Source organism: Emys orbicularis, chromosome 10 (assembly GCF_028017835.1).
Source record: "Emys orbicularis isolate rEmyOrb1 chromosome 10, rEmyOrb1.hap1, whole genome shotgun sequence".
Classification (NCBI taxonomy): domain Eukaryota; kingdom Metazoa; phylum Chordata; order Testudines; family Emydidae; genus Emys; species Emys orbicularis.
Genome location: NC_088692.1, coordinates 12774602 through 12792309, shown reverse-complemented (window position 1 = coordinate 12792309; position 17708 = coordinate 12774602).

Sequence of the window (17708 nt, the reverse complement as noted above, 5' to 3'; positions counted from 1 at the left end):
TCAATCCATTACCAATACCTGACTCCTTTCCAGGCTTGGTACCAACAGGAACAGCACGCAGCCTGTTGCCAAAGCTAGAAGCAACTTGAAAGAAGTGGGTCTCACATTGAAAACTAAAATCTTCAGCTGATTCCTCTTACTCCACTCCACTCCACGCTTCTGGGTGTGATGATCCCATTTCCTGGCTACTATTGGCATTATGTCAATTAGCCATCATGACTAAGGCACTCTTGGTTTAGTGCCTGTACTAACAGCTCCTGAAGACGTGTGATTGTGGAACTGACAGCAATATCATCTAAACTTTGTCCATACCAGCAGTTCCTCTAGAGATATGGGACCTGGTATTGTCCCAACAGTCTTGTCTGGGACTCATGTCAACTGTACAGGCCACTATCTAGGGCTGATTCTGATAGCAGCAGTCCATGTAGTGATGTATGTTTGACTTCTATAGCCCGCTGTTTATAGGCACTTTCCCTCATGGTCTCTCTCACTCTGGTTAAGTCTTAGCTAATATCTCGAATGGGATACACGGATGCTTTTTATTTTTAAAAATGATATATTATAGCTACTTTCCCCAAGCCACCTAAGAGACCTCAGTGTTTTCTGCCACCTCCCTCTCCTCCCCTTTCCCAGATCAAGGGGAAGAGATGGTGAACGGCTTTCTCTTGATTGTGTCGATGGGAGATGATTTTCAAGGTGAAATTTCTAGTTCAGTTGAGTCACTTTCATTCAAGGCGATGAGCAAAATGTCACCCCCACACTGAACCGCACTCGATGCGCTGTTCTCCTATTGCATTTAAATTTACTCCACTTTTCCTTTCTGACACCTGTTTAAATCAATATCTTCCTCTCCAGGTCGTGGGCAGAATGTGCCTGGTCTCTCCGCACAGCGCTTCTCAAATCCACTAAAATCAACACAATAATTGAAATATTTTCAAGCTGATTACACCGCTGCCTGAGGCTAGGCTGGTTGCTAAGGGTAAGCTCCCTGGTTGCTAGGGGGAGTAAATCATCTTGCATTATTTGATTTTTGTTATAGATATGAAACCGCTACTCCCTCGATTAAATGTCTCTCAGTCTAACACCTATGGGACCTGGGGAAAGAGAAAAGAAAAGCAGCAACCTTGACCCTGTCAAATAAATATCTCTAACTTTTCCTGTCCTCCGGCTTCCAAACCAAACCTGTCTACTGATTTTTTTTTTTTTTTTTAACCTGACTTTAAATAACAAAGCTGTGGGGACAAGCAGATGAAGAGAGGAAGAACTGTCTGTTCCATTAGAGGATCTCTCAGCTTGGCTAAACACTCTCTATTTACTCCAAACACAGCTTGATGGGGAGCTACAAGGATCTAATAGCCTTGAAGATGTAGAATTGCAACAATTACGGTTCTCCTTCAGCCAGTTCCTCACAAGACATCAGCTCTCTTACCAGCTAAATACGCAGGACCAAATTCTGCTCCTGGATATGTAGGGTGTAAATCTGGAATAACTCCACTGGAGAGAGCAGATTTACACTGGATGAATTGAGATCTGAATTTGACCCCAAGCACTTGGATAAGGTTTCCAAAGAGTTCAAACATGTCCAGAATACTTTGCTGGTTTAGCAGGAGTGCTCAGTACATTATTAGTAGGACAGCTGTGTGGAGGGTGAATTCATGTGACACATACATTTTAAACAGTCTCCGCTCTTCCTGGGATTTCATTATTCTCTTAGTGTAGCCAGCCCACCGGTGAGAGCATTATCCCTATCGGCACCCTCGGCCATCTCTCAAAAACTCATTCTGCCCAATAATTCCATCACAGCCCAACTGTCAGGCCCAAAGGCTAGGAGCCATCTCTCTTGCTATGTGGGCTGAGAACAACCCAGCATGTTTTTGAAACAAAAAATTGCATGAGGCAGAGCGTTCTTGTGCAAAGTAAAATATTTGGGTTCCTTACAGTCTGGCATTGCCTTTTTCATCCTTAACTAATCCTCACAACAGCGCCCTCTACTCTCAATATCACCCTCTTTTTAGAGTGAGGGAAACTGAGGCAGGGCAGAGTGGCTAAATTGTTTCCCAAGGTTGTGCAGCAAATCAAGGCCCAATCCTGCAGCCTCGAGTCTCATGATTAGAGTGGAACTGTGTGTGTGAGTAAGGTTTTCTGAGATCACGCCGCCAGGGTTAGAATTCCTGGTTCCCAGTTCTTTGCTCCAGCCGCTAGGCCAGCTACAGGACACTTTATTGTCTTTTCATGTCACTCTCAAAGGACAGCTGTAGTGTACAGGAATAGGGTAGTATCCCTTGAAATTGGTTGTAAGCCCTCTAGTGACGCTCACAGTCTTCTATGTTTAGAAGCTGACACTACAGAATCAGAGTTGCAGTGTCTATAGGTAATTAGGCCTCGCGTGCTGTATATATCCAGTAAACAGTTATTTAGCCTCCAACGTGCTTGTGTGGTCCCTCATATTGTGTGTATTTGCACAAACACCAAAAGACAACAGCAGCCGTAACATTTCCTGGAGCCACTCCCAGCTTTTCTATGCCACAGTAAACCATTTTGGTGGTTTGGATTTAGCCCTCCGTCCATTCTTGTCCTGCTTTACCCTTGTTTTCCCTGCTCGCAAACAGGAAGGGGATTTTTTTTTTTCTGATTTGCAGCAGGTTCGTTCTGCTTCTCTTAAAAAAATTTTTTTTCTTCTATTGGGGGAAGGACAAGTGGAGATAGTTCTAACCAGTGCAGTTTGGAACGGGAGCTGGGTTGGACCCATCCTCAGATTCTCAGGTCTTTGGTTCGGGTCCATCTCTGTTTCCAACATAAATTGAACATAGCAATAAAACCTTTTCTGCAGAGTAAGAGGCCTTATTAGAGGCAGTGTTCCTACTGGTTAGAGCAGTGGACTGCAACTCAGGAGACCTTGGGCAAGTCATTTCACAAATCTGGGCCTCAGTTTTCGCATCTGTAAAATGGAAATAATAGATTGTAAAGCCAAAACAGTCCATTGTGATAACCTAGTCTGACTTCCTGTATAGCACAGGCCGTAGCACTTCCCTAGAGCCTTATCTTTCAGAAAAACATCCAATTAAATTTTTTTCATTGATCGAGAATCCACCACAACTCTTGGTAAATTGTTGCCACAGTTTAATTACCCTCACTGTAAAATATTTATGCCTTATTTCTACTCTGCATTTGTCTAGCTTCAACTTCCAGCCATTGGATTTTGTTATACCTTTGTCTGCTAGATTGAAGAGAGTGTTACTATCAAATTTCTATTCCCCACATAGGTACTTATAGACAGGGATCATGTCACTGCTAAAATGTCTCTCTGTTAAGCTAAATAGATGGAGCTCCTTGAATCTATCACTATATGGCACGTTTTCCAATCCTTTAACAATTCTTGGGACTCTTCTTTGAACCCTCTCCAAGTTATCAACTTCCTTCTTGAATTTTGGACTCTAGAACTGGTCACAGAATTCCAATAGCAGTAGCACCCATGCCAAATACAGAGTTAATATAATATATGGCGATATACCTATCTCATAGAACTGGAAGGGACCCCGAAAGGTCATCGAGTCCAGCCCCCTGCCTTCACTAGCAGGACCAAGTACTGATTTTTGCCCCAGATTCCTAAGTGGCCCCCTCAAGGATTGAACTCACAACCCTGGGTTTAGCAGGCCAATGCTCAATCCAAAAATCTCCCTACTCCAACTCAATATGCCTGTTTATACATCCAAGAATCACATTAGCCCTTTTGGCCAGAGTTGCACTGGGAGCTCACGTTCAGCTGATTATCCACCATGACCCTTAGTCTTTTTCAGAGTCACTGCTTCCCCGGGTAGAGTTCCCTATCCTATAAGCATGGCCTACATGCTTTGTTCCTGGATGGATGCTTTTATATTTGGCTGTATTAAAATGAATATCGTTTGCTTGTGCCCAGTTTACCAACCGATCCAGATCGGTCTATATCCGTGACCCACCCTCTTTGTTTTTTACCACTCTCCCAATCTTTGTATCGTCTGCACAGTACCTTGTCAGTAGTTATTTGACTTTGTTTTCTTCTGGGTTATTAATAAAAATGTTAAATAGCATAGGGCCAAGAAGTCATTCCTCCAGGGTCCCACTAGAAACACAGCTGCTTGATGATGCCCCGTTTACAATTTTTGGGACCTGTCAGTCAGCCAGATTTTAAACCAGTTAAATGTGTGCCATATTGATTTTTTTTTTATCATTCTGATTTTGTAATCACAATGTTGTGCAGTACCAAGTCAGTTGCCCCACAGACGCCTCAGTGTGTTACATCAGCACTCTTTCTTTTATCACACACATTTGATTTTTTTTTATGAGATTACAAGTTCATTTGACAAGCTCTATTTTCCCTAAACCCGGGTTGATTGTCATTAATTATATTACTCTCCTTTAATTCGTTATTAATGGAAGCCCTTCTCAACTGTTCCATTATTTTGCCCGGGATCGATGTCAGGCTGACCAGCCTATAACTACCCAAGTCACCCCTTTTTAAATACTGTAAAGTAAACTTTGTAAAGTGCTTTGAGATCTGCTGATCAAACAAGCTGTACAGGAGCTGGTAGTAAAATGTATCCCTGTTGTAATTCTATTGCCTTCACTGGAGTTGTACCAGGGATATGTTTGGCCCATGAATTCAGTATTTGTTGTTAGCATCCTGGGGGAAAAACCTCCTCTATCTAGATATTAAATAGGTTAAAAATATCCTGCTTTGTTCAAAGGGGAAACCACTTCAAAGCACTGAAAACTTGATTTGAACACCAGCAAGTGACTGAGCCATAGCCCTGTAGTACAATCAGGCATTTGCACAAATAGGCCAGTCCAGGTTAATTCCTTCTCTGCTGCTAGACCCTACCAGTGTCTCAACAGCAGCTGTTGATAGTGTGAGTTAATTTAAATCTAATACTGGACTATACAGTGCCTTACAAGCTATGATAATGGCACTGATACAGAAAATGGTTATTAGACAACAAGGAAGGAAAGAAGGGGAAAAAGGAAAGATATAAAGGATCAGAATACTCAATTGCTTCCCATTTGCTATGTATTTTCCAAGCCATTTTCAACTCTACATTCCCCATCCACTTGGTGCACAACCTCTGATACTGCTTACCACTCCGTCTTTCCAGTCTCTGTACTTATTTCCCAAAGATTACACAGGGCACCTCCCTGTTGGGGATCTAGACCTAGGCTGCACTTTTCACAGGAGTTGCCTGCATTAAGAGTGCTATGGAATCGAAACGATTAATTGTTTACTGTATTACAAACTGGCTAAGCATCCTGGATTTGAAAAGTAACAAATGGATTCTGCTCAGCTCACACAGTGGCACACTTGGTTCCTGGTTTTCAGCCAGTATGTGACTTTGGTTCAAGCTTTTAAATGCAGTTAGGTGTTGCCTTTGCGTATGTCTGACAGCCACTTTGCTGATCCCGTGCTTGATGTGAGATGTTAAAGAGTCATAGAAGAATGGAAAAAAGGAGTGGGCATCAGTGGAAAGAACATGCCACAACCCCATGGTCCTTCAATGAATGGGCATTACCAAAAACCTACAGGATGCAATTAGATGGACAGTGGGAAAATTAGCACTGTAAATTTTGACATTCATACAGCTGGCTCATAGGGAATTATAGTAAAGCATACATTTTGAGTATAATGAAATAGTGTTGGTGGCAACTGTCCATCTCAAAAGATGGCATGGAAGTGCCAAAGCAGGTCTGTTACCGTGTGTCATGCTAAAGCAGCGTGAGCATAGGTGCTGAAACTAGGGGTGCTGCCGCACCCCCTGGGTTGCAGTGATAGAAACAACCCACATACATTGTTTCTGCTTTCAGCACCCCCCACTATAAAAATTGTTCCAGCACCACTGATCATGTGTGGCTAAAAAGACCAATTCTTGAGCAACAGTCCTTGCCAGAACTAGTGCGGGTGTAAGATTCAGGGACAGAGGGTGAAGCTGGCACGGACGAGTGCTTGAGGCCTGCTATGCTTTCCTCTCTCTCTCAACCACCTCTTGTCAGCCTCTTTGACTCCCGGGCACAGCGCAGCCCTCTGGTGTAGCCCATTGCTAGCTGCGTCTTCTCAGCTTGCAGGCCTGATGCTGAAAGTTTTCAAGTCCCTCTTGCAAATGTCCTTGAATCTGAGCCTTGACCAGTCCAGTGGCCTTGGAACATCCATACTGGAGATCCTCTGGTATGTGTCTATCTGATTTAAATGACCAAGCCAATGGAGATGTCGGTGTTTGAGAGTAGTGATAAATAATAAAATAATAATAATAATAAAAAAATAAAACTAAATATAATGAACCTATTTATGGGATATAATGTAACATATTACTTCTAAATGTTACTTAAACATCTGTGTTAAATACATCTAGCTTAATAGTATATAGGTCACACTTCAGGTTCCATTTATAAGTTGTTTATAAAAGATAAATGATTAATAGATGTTTTAATACACAGACAAATAAATCAGTTGTCAGAATCTAACAGGTCAACAGGCTTATGACCATCTCTAACCCACACCACTCAGGTCTGTAGCTTGCTTACAACATCTGTTTGATTTATTGACTTTTGATAAACGGGTCTTTAATATAAAGTGTGCCCATAATAACGCTAGTGTTATTTATTTAGCCATTCTGTGGGAGGCCATTTTTATTTACTACATGGACCAGGGATTGGCTGTTTGTTCTGTGCTTGTACAACGCTTAACACAATGGGGGACCTGATCCATGACTGAGGCTGCTGGGCCCTACCACTATAGAAATATAATAATAATTAATAAATAATGAATATGTGCTGGTATGTATATAGCATGTTTGGACAAAGATATATTTCTCTCAATAGAGGAACCATGTGTGATCTTGTATATGTTCTCTGGACCTGTGAAATTGCCCACACTAAGTAAATATATTTATAGTTCTCCAAGTGCCATAGATAATGTAATGGCAGAAGCAGCATAGGCTAGTGGAGCTGGGACGTGGGAGGTGTGGGTTCCATTCCCAACTCTGCTACTGAAGTGCTGGGTGACCTTGGGCAAGTCCCTTCAGCTCTCCAGGCCTCTGTTTTCCTTCCTATTTTTTTCTGTCTTGTTTAAACTAAGTTTTTGGGGGGCGGGACTGTCTTTTAATCTGTGATGATACAGTACTTAGCACAATGAAGTGTTTATTTCAGCTGGGGCCTCTAGGTGCTACTGTAATACAAACAATCACCTAAAAGAGTCAACTCTGAGTTCCCCAGGCCTCCTGCCAAAACTATGATGGAAGGACTGTAGCATACAGCAAGGCCCATAAAATTCACATCCCTGCTCCATACCCAGGGATTTCCAATGCGTTGTCAGTATCTTTCCCCAATACTACGTAGGGCTTGAGGTTGCTACCAAAATACGTTGATTCCACTTCAAGCAGAGCACATTCTCTTTGCCCTTCATCCACCGTGACCCTTGCCAGTTGCCCATTTTTAAAGGTACACAAAGCTCTAATCAAAGATGGATGGATCGATAGGTATCAGAACCACAGTTGCCAACTTTCACATTGTAAATAAGCACCCCGACTTTCACAATAAGCCAAAAAATCAAGCTAATCTCATTTCAAAACAAGGCCAAAACAAGCCAGGCCCTAAGAACCCCAACACTCCATGTCACTAGATCCCTCCGGCGTGCGGTCTGGGACTGTGCTGAACCCACAGTTCACTCCTGACTCTCTCCCCCCTTGCCCCTGCTTGATGGGAGCCGATAAAAAAAATAAGCAACAAGCTACAAGCCAAACAAGCAAACGACAAGCCAAAATACTAGCCAACAAGCAACTCCCAAGCCAATTAAGCCAAAAACAAGCCCAATTTCTGTGTTTTTTTCACGGGCTTGGCATATCTGATCAGAACCCCAGGAGGGAAGCCACCTCCTGGGGTGGATTGTTCAGAGCACTGGGATGTGGACAGCAATGGAAATCTCCCGCTGCTGTGAGAAATGTGGAGTCCCTCAGGCTGGGGGAGATGAGGTGGAGTTCAGGCTGGGTACGGGCTCTCTCACAGTCTCTTTAGTAGTGACCAGGTGGGATCTGGAAGGCTGAAAGGGCATCCCAAGAAGAGCCTCCAGCCCCAAGGGGAGTGTAGTTGGGCTGGCCCAATGACTCAGTTCTTGTCACCTAGCTAGCAGTGGGAATAATGGGATGGTCCTGTTAGCGAAGCAGGTGTCCAGGAGGTGGCTTCAACAGCACTAGTTTCCTCACTGCCAGTGTGAACGCTAAACATCCTGGGGCTGGTGGAAAGGAGGCATGGCACAAGTGACGAGGACCTCCCTAAATGCAGCACGTCCTGGTGTTAGGGATCATGTGAAATCATGGGCCCACCATCATCCTATCAATGCAAGGTGGGAGGTGATGCCCACAGGGGTGGTATGGAATCAGTCCTCATATAGCCCTTTTGAACCCTAAATCTCCATGGGCTTTACAAAGGGGAGGGTGAGTGTCATTGTCCCTATTTTACAGAAGAAGAAAAAGGCACAGAGGGGTGGAGTGACTTGCCAAAGATCCAGCAGACAGCAAATGGCAGAGCTGGGACTAGACCACAGGTCACCTGACTCCCAGGCCCATGTGGTCTAGCCACTGACCCACATCACCTCCAGCTTTAACTTCCCTGAGGAATTTCTGAGGTTCAGGACACATCCAGAAAATGGAAAATAAATTACATTGAAACCTAATACTGACTTAAAAAAAAAAAAAAAAAACACTGAAAAATATTTCCATGCTAGGGAATTTTTGCATCTTTTTATTTGTTTTTTTTTAAAATCCATTTCCACATTGACCGTAAAAGAGAGAGCTGTTTTTTTAAGGCAATAGGAATAATTATATTAATATTATACAAATATGTAGGCTGGAGATTAAGAAGACTAAGGCGTTAGGTTCCCTTTTCCTGTTGACTTTCAATGGGGATTGGGTGTCTAATTCCCTTAGGCGCCTTTGCAAAAGCTCCAGTGATAGTATATAATTGACCATTACGTTATTTCTTTCTGAATCCTGTGTTCGGTGGCATCACCCTGGTAATTCAATTGGCGATGTGCTAATGGCACAATGAGCTCTCTCCGCTCCTCAACTGCTCTGCAAACCCAAGTGAAACCATTGAGCGAAGCCTAGAGCCAATGTCTCTGCTTCCAAAACATTTTCTGCACGTGAGTCTTTCAAGAAATTTTAGATTTTGAATGGCCAGCAATAGCTGCCTGCTAAACTTTAACTACAACTGTACCCAAAGCCCGTCTGTCTAGCAGCAGGTGGGCCAGTAAGAGGCACAGTCCTGCTGGGATGCAGCCAGCTGTTCCCAGGAATGAAGCTCAAGTAAATTAACAAACACCACACAAACCTGTCAATTGAATCATGCTTGATTACTGGAAATGCTGGGCTATCCGTTAAGACCCTGCTCCCTCCGTGCAGAGTGAGGTTCTTTATGTACTGTACAGAAAGAGGGCAGCGTTCCTCCCTCAGACTGTGGAAAGAGCTTCTCTGTGCTCCTCCGGGACAGCCCAAGCCGCTTACTTGCTAAATCGAAGGGTCCTTTTTCCAGAGTCACGCCAAGAGGGGCTGGCGCCCAAGGGGGTCGAGGCAGGTTTGTTTACTTGTATGATGGACAATGGACTTTCCAAGCACTGGATAGATATGTATGGACGGGACATAAAATCCATAATCCAAACTAGAGCAAAGAATCACACCTCAAATCTGCCCTCATTTTCTCTTCTCATTTTATACCGCACTGTCCCTTTTTTGCTTGAGCGTTACCCGTTATTGGATCAAAACCCCTAAGAATCTCTAGGACACCACCACATGTACCAGCCATATTATGTTGGCAAAGGGATATTGAACAGAAAACTCCACTCAGCTCAGCTGAGACAGAGCTAGGTATTTGTGATGTCAGATGGTGGTTGTGAGATTGGATAGCAGAAGGTTACCTAGGTTTGTAGAAACGGCTTAGAGAAAAGTGTTGTGTAATAAGCAGACTAATGGGTAAGAAACAGAGGGTCTTGGCTCAACATCTGTCTAGCCAGTGTTTGTTTTCATGTTTGAGCCTTGATCATGTGTAAAATTATGGTCTTCCTATTGCCGAATGGAAAAGCAGCCAAGTCCCTAAACTTCAGCAATGCCGTAGTAAAATTCAGTTAGGTTTGTGTCTGTACATGCAGTTGTATAATTTATAGGGTGACTCTGAATTACAATATTTGATAGCAGGAGCAGTCCAAGTAAACATGGCCACGCGGCAAGGAAACCAAGCTTGTAGGTTTAGTTGAGTGAAACCTCCTGAGTCCAGATACTGCCACTAGAGAAATACAGCAAAGGATAATATGGATGTAGGAATATAGGTGACCTATGGAAGCCATTAATAAGTGTTGGGGAAAAGGAAGAGAGGGATAGAAAAGGTAGAGACAGTGATGTGTGTGGAAAGGAAAAGAAGGAAAGGTAAAGGAGAGGTGAAGGCAAAGCGGAGAAGAGAAAGTCAGGAGAAAGAGGAGAGTAGAAGGGAACAAAAAGGGTAAAGCAAATGTGTGCTGAGGTAGAGTAGGGAAGGGACGACCATGAAGAACAAAGGGAATGTTGGGAGAGGAAGATGGGAGGAAGAAGAAGAAAGGCGTGTGGGGGGAGAGAAAAGAAGTAGTGGGGAAGTAGAGAAGACAGGAAAAGCAAAGAAGACAAGAAAATGAAATTGAAAGAGGAGAAAGGAGAGGGGGAGCAAGGTAACACCCCATGCTGTCTCCTGTTCAGTCTCTGCTTTGACGTAGGTGTGACAAAATAAACCCTAAATGAGGTTGGGCAACTTCTAGACTGGATATATCCACAAAAGGCCCCAGCCCCCGTGAGAATGCTTTCCCCAGAGTGGTGGTGAGGAGAACATTTGCAACCGTGTCCCTGTCCCACAGTAGAAGAATCTTTTTGTCCCAGTGCCAGCACATTGCTGGGTGTCACTTGCAGGGGTGGGAGGCCCCCTTTGCTCCTCCCCTCACTCTCAGTGGAGGGCAGGAAAAGCCTTTTCCTTGTGAAGTACTAAAATTATCTGATCACATCCAGGAGAAGGAGCAGAGGTGTGAGGCTGGTAGGTTTAACCCACACAGAGATGGAGACTGGGCCGCTGCACTGGCATTGGAAGACTGGCCGTAAGGTGGGAGCACCAGGGCACCTGCTTTCTGTAAGTTACAAGTTTCTTTAAATCTGGTAGCCCTGGAAATGTCTCTCTGCAGCACTGGGCCTTTCATTCAGGTGACTATGAACCTTGCGTTGATTGGCCTTTTTTTCCCCGTTTGCTAGTGCATGACGGAAAGCAGGCTCAGTGGGAAAGAACAAGATCCTGCAGGTGTGATGGGCTCCTCCAACTTGGCTTCCCTCTTAAGGAAGGCAAGGGGCCAAATTCTATTTTCAGTTACATCCAAGCAAACCCATTGAAATCAGTGGGGTTTGCAGAGGTAACTAGCCAGAGGGCCAATTCGGGCAAGGCAGGTAGACAGGCCCAATAGTCACTGACTTCAAACAGGATCTGTATGGATGGATGCAGGAGCAGAATTTAGGCCAGTGACACTACATGTAGCAGGAGCGAGTATCTCAATCATCTTCCAAGTTCAAGCACCACCTTGCTTCCTTTGTCCTTCCAAGGAGGAGCCTATGCAGAATGCTCGTAAGTACAGTCGAGGAGAGGTTCGTTACACTGCATGTGCGTCTGCATTTCATAGGAACACAAGCCCAGCATGGAAACCTACTTGGGTGGACATTCACATGGCTGGGAATCACACACTTTTGCACAAATGTGTGTGTGCAGCAGCATGTCTGGGAATGTGCATATGTCTCTCCGTGACTTTGGGGGCATGCACAGGGGCGTGTGTGTTAAGGATGCATGTGCATATGACATGTTTGTGGACACACCTCTGAACATCTGTGCTTCCCTATTTGGTCTCTGGGCCTGATTCAGTGCCAATCTCTGTAGGGGGTCAAGGTGGGTGAGGTAATATCTTTTATTGACTGACTTCTGTTGGTGAAAGAGACAACACTGCAAACAGACAACGCTGCAAACAGCATAATCGCTGTAGGGTCTTCCGGCATTAGCTGTAGCCAGGTAGATATGTTTGCACCAGAACTACAGTATAGCCTTGACTGACCTCTTATCAGTTTAACTCCATTAAGGTCAACATAATTAATTCCTGATTTACACTGGTGTAAGTCAGATCAGGATCAAAACCTCTCCCTTTCAGCGTGTCTGAGTTGAGTATGTGTCTATATGGACTTTAGGGGCCAAATTCTGCTCTCAGCTACACAGGTATAAAACCAGAGCAACTCTGTTGACTTCAGTGAGAGCAAAATTTGTCCCTAGGTGCATGCTTGTGTTATTGGCGATGCATGTGTGAGGAAGAATGCCTGTGATGGTATCAGTGGTAAATCTGTGTCTGTGTGGATATTAGCAATGTGTTTCTCCAGCTGCGTCAGTGGATGTGTTTGTGTATACAGACTCAATTTATGTCATTTGGTAAGCAGATAAGTGTTTGTGCCAGACTCTGTGTGATTTTGTGAAAGGCCATGCTTGCCTGTTTGGATTGATTTAATAATAGGGTGCACGTGTGTGTTTATATTTGGAGAGGCTCATGGGAGAGGCTCATGTATATGGGAAATGGGACTGAATCTGGGTGACAGGATGGCATTTATGTATGATTTCTGAGCGTGGAACTACTGTTCTGTAAGAGCTCCATTTGTTGGACAGTATGTATGAATGATCGTGTGGATGGATGTGGGAGTTTGTGGAGGCAGGTGTGTGTGTGCGTGCGTGAGAGCATATACTTGTGTGTGAGCACTTGGAGTGTTTAATTTCCTGGGCTTCAGACCTTTCCTTTGTGAGTCTGTATGTAAGGGGATGCTTGCAGAACTTTGTGGGAGGGGATTTTATATCTTTTGCATGATTTCATCAGTGGACGTGCTTGTGAGTTAATTGGTAAGCTTTTGTGTGACATCACTAGAGGATGCATTTGTGGGATTTCCTGTGTGTTTCTATGAACACTGGATATGTTTATATTCATATACCACTCCCACATAGTCTCCCAAAGTTTATATATTATGTATAATTTCCATGTAAAACATGTATCTGTATGTATTACACACACACACACACACGTATAGATGGTATGTTTGTTTATATGCATGTGTATGTATATATATATATATCTATCTATATATATATATCCCCTTTTTATTCACATCATTTGAAACAATATGGGTCTGATTTACCTCTCATGCATACTGGTGTAAATCAGGAATCTCTACAGAAGTCAGTGAAGATCCATCTGTGGAAAACGAGGGTGCAATCTGAATCCAGACCTAAACATATTTAAGAGATATACAAATATCTTAAATACAAAAATGTAAGAATTTGTATTTCTTTTTGTGTTTAAATTTAGTATGTTCCTGAATGGGAAAACCATGCATCTCACAGTTATTGAGATGATCTGATGTATTAAATATATACATGTTAACCTGATATACCTTTTGTAATAAAACAATTGGATTCTTTTTGTGTATTTTGCATGCGTTTGGAGAAGTGGGTGTATGGCTCTTTCTTCTGCAGGGTTGTTGTTGGTGTGATTTTTGAATGTCTATTTCTATTGGTGTGTGGTTTTGTTGGAGGGTGTTTGTGGGAGGCTGCAGTATATCTACGGGGGGTTGGTATGGCATTGCGTGGGGCTGGTATTTCTTTTCTCTCTGTGTTGTGTCATGGCATTGCGATTGGTGTGTTACTACTTGAGCGCTGCCGTTTTGCCAGCGGATTAGATTCTCTGAGTTTTGTTTTGCAGTTTGACAGTCTCCGATGTTAAGGTGATGCACCTCAGACACTATGCACAGGTAGGTCCTAATTATCCAGGGCATAGGTCTGGGAGTATCCGCTGTGCAAGCAGCTCATCCAGCTGGAAGGCCAACTCCAGTCACTCCGGAGAGGAACCTGGACCCTCCGCGAAACCTGACTCCTGCTGCTTGGGGCCCTCTTCACTGCCTGTTGGTTAGCCGCACTCGTGGGCAGCGAGCAGGATCAATAAGACACCTCCGACTCTTCTATTTACAAACTAGCTGCCTTCAGCAGCCAGGCTGTTTAAGCACTTCATTCCCATTCAGGAGGGCCATCTGCTGCCTTTTGCCGTAAGTCTCTCTGAAAACCCCAGCCTTGACAAGCTAGAGATATGTCAGTGCAGTTATCAGCAGAAAGCAACATCTGCCATGCCTGACACCCACTATTGTAGGCCATTTAATCTGTCCCCCTCCTCCCTTTAACTGCAGACAACAGCTCCCTATATTATATTTTCCCACTCAATTAGCACTATCATCCTGCTGAAATAGAGGCCAATTTACCTTTAATGACATCATTGTTAGGAGAGTGGCAGCGCCTGGTCTGTGGCTGTCACTGGCTTGCAGGAGGCAGGCTTGTCTCTCTCCACTAACCCTGACAGAGGAAGGGAAGAGCAGGCAGCCTATCCGAGGCAGCCTTCACCCCCGACCACAGACATTGTTTCCGACAGTTCGCAGAAGCAGTGTGGCGGAAAATTGAGTCCAGATTCATTAGGTTTTTCAGTGTGCTGCTCAAGTCAGTTAAATTGATACATTTCCTAACAAAATTGAAGTGCTTTGTGCTGCCAGCGGAAAGCCTGGTGACCCTGCTCGGCCCACTGAGCAGCCAAAACGAGTTGATGGATCCATTAGGCCGCTCAGAATGCTTTCCCCCTCTCCCTCCATTCCTGAGTGACACTGTAAATCTGAGCCAATTTCAGTCCCTAATCATCATTACAAACCCCTCCACTGTTCATTTATTACTCTACAATTCTAATACAGCACACGAATGGGTCAGCACACAGGGAGCCAACACAACTGCACAGACAGGCTTAAAGAGCCCATAATCCTTCCCAGCCTTTATCTGGGAAGCAAACCTGATTCCCCTCCCAGCTCCCAAAGCCTGCTCTGGACTGGCGATCAGATGAAGTCTGCCTGGCCTGGAGATCAGGAACAAGGGCTATTTAGTTGCTAGGAATTGGAGTGAGGGCTGCATGGCAGAGGGAGAGGAAACATCTGTCAGATGTAGGCATCAAAGGGAGACCTGGGGTAGGGGTCACAGCCATGGCTGCCTGCTTTAGAAATCGTAGTGCTGTGTGATTCCTGCAACGTCTGTCTGGCAGGGGGCTGGGATCAGCAGGAGGGATGCCTGGCACAGGGACCAAAATTAAGGTAATTTGGCTTGGTTATTGGATTGACAGCTGTCTGGCGTGGCAGTCGCGTGGCAGAGACGTGGCAGGGTGATGGCTTGATGGCTGTGTGAAATGGCCACCATGTGTCAGGTATCTGGTAAAGCGATCAGAGTTTGGACTCTGTCTGATGAGCTTGCCTGCGTAAGTTTTGCCTAGCAAGGAACAAATGCATCATGTGTGCTACTGGGAAGATCTTGATCACTCTGGGCAGGTGGCTCGTGAGAGGTTATTTGTGCTACCTAAGTGATGGCTTATCAAGATTCTCCTTTAGCTCGAGAAAGAAAGCCCCTGCCACTGGATTCACGGGTTCCCGACTCAGGTCTCTGCAAAGATGAATACGTCATACCAGGTTCAACCCTCCCTTGTGGTGAGTAGTAAGATATTCCTTATGCACACCCCAGGAAGAATGCACACCATGTGGGGACTGCCATCAGGGCCTGCCTAACCCCTCCTAGCTCAGGTTGTTCCAGCCTCTCTCATGAGAGTTAAATGAAAATCAGCCCTCCCTAACCCTGGCAGGTGAATATGAATGCTGACTCAGTCCTCGACCTGCTAAGTGTGTTTGTGGGCTTGGATCGAGCACCTTTATGTAAAGCTGCAGATTTGGCTTGATGGGACTGATCTTTACAACGTGCTATCAATCTCTCTCTAGGTGCAGAAGTAATCAAGGAATTTGAAAACGCGCACAGTAGATAATCAGATTCATGGCATGTCCAGACACAACACATTTATCCCGCTATTGCTCCCATTGAAATTAACTGGAGTTTTGCCATTGACTTCAGTGGAAGCAGGATCAGGCTTGTAGGGTTTGATCCTGCACAGAAGCAACTGCAGAATATTCCATGTACAAGTGCAAGGCATAAAGTCCTGAGCAGGACAGGGGAGCATGAGGGTGCAGGTGTGGCCAACAAGTTACTCCAGTCTAGTGCTAGGCGTAAGTGTCTGGTCGGGAGATGTTGTGATAGCTGCCGTATGACATTGTTACAGGAGAACTGGGCAACCCTGTCAGACCTGAACGGTGGTAAAGCTTCAGCTTCCTTTAATTTTTAATCCAGAGTTCTCAAAGTTTTCTTTGCTTGCTGCCCTTGTTAAAGGCAATGGTAAAAGTATGCCATAAAAGTATAACCGCAAAAGAAAAGTACTCGAACATGCCAAACAAAACCGGACCTTGCCCTTAGAGAACTGGCCCGTTCCCAGATGAAAAGAAGGCAACATGTAATTTCCTGATTAGACCTGGGCCTGGACACCAGGACTAACCACTATACTCTTGCAAAAATGCCATGAGATCTTTAGTGACCATAAGTAATCAGGACCTCTGTTTTCGATCTAAACCCAAAGATGGCAGTTCCAGCAGCACAGTACCCCATAACCCCCTGCTGGAGCATTAGTTTATTTCTAACTCACACGGATGAGCGCCACCTACTGAATCACCAGCAGAACTCCCTCCTGCAGCTCCTTGTGTGTACCTTGCATGTTTCCCATTCAAGACCTGACCTGGCCCAATTCTGTATCAATAAGCCATTTACTCCTTCTTCCCCCAGCCCATTAATAAAAATGTTATATGAACCCAGGCCTAGCCCCAATCCAATGGCTTTGCACTAGGACACATCCCCCTACGTCAGTACATTGCCACTTATCATTCCTTTTTGTTTACAGTCCTTCAGACTTCTTTCAATCCGTGTTGTTGGTGCTCATATCTAAGCCAATTTGGATTAATTTCTCAAGTAGCATTTTGTGAGGCACTAAATCAAATGCCTTGCTAAAGTCTAGATGCATTACATCTTCGGTATGCCTTTCATCCGCTAATTTTGTAATTTGATCAAAAAAAGCTATCAACTTTGTCTGGCATGATTTGTTCTTTGTAAACCAATGTTGTTTATTGCTTCTGATTCCGTTATCCTCTAGGTGCTTTCATATCCACACAGAACAGCCTATTAATTCCTCCTCTGACACTTCAGGTTTGATAAAACTCAGCAGAACCTGCTACTCTACACAACTGGGTTCTGGGGCAGCTCACTCACATCTGCTGTGACATATGTTCAAAGTGCACATTAAGGGCCTGATTCTCCTCTCCCTTACACCGGTGTAAATCAGGAATAAGTGAGATCAGTATCAGGCCCTGGAATCCTGAGGCATGTTCATACAGCAGATGTTCTGTTCTTTTTACATGCCATATCCTGGAACCTGCTTTTACCTGCTGTTTCTAACACAGACCCATGGGCTCTATTGTGACACAGGATTTGCTGTGACATAAAGTCCTATCTTGGGATAGCAACCTGGAATCTGCTTGTCACTTGATCCATTTCTCATACAACCAGATTGGACCAGTACAATAGTATAGAGACTGCTTCAATTGTTATTTAATGTGCGAATGTATGTAGTGCCTATTAACTAGGACTGTGAGATGCATTCAACCCACTCAAGATTCAGTCCTGGTTCAACCCTTTGGCAGTTGCTATAGCAGGCTAAA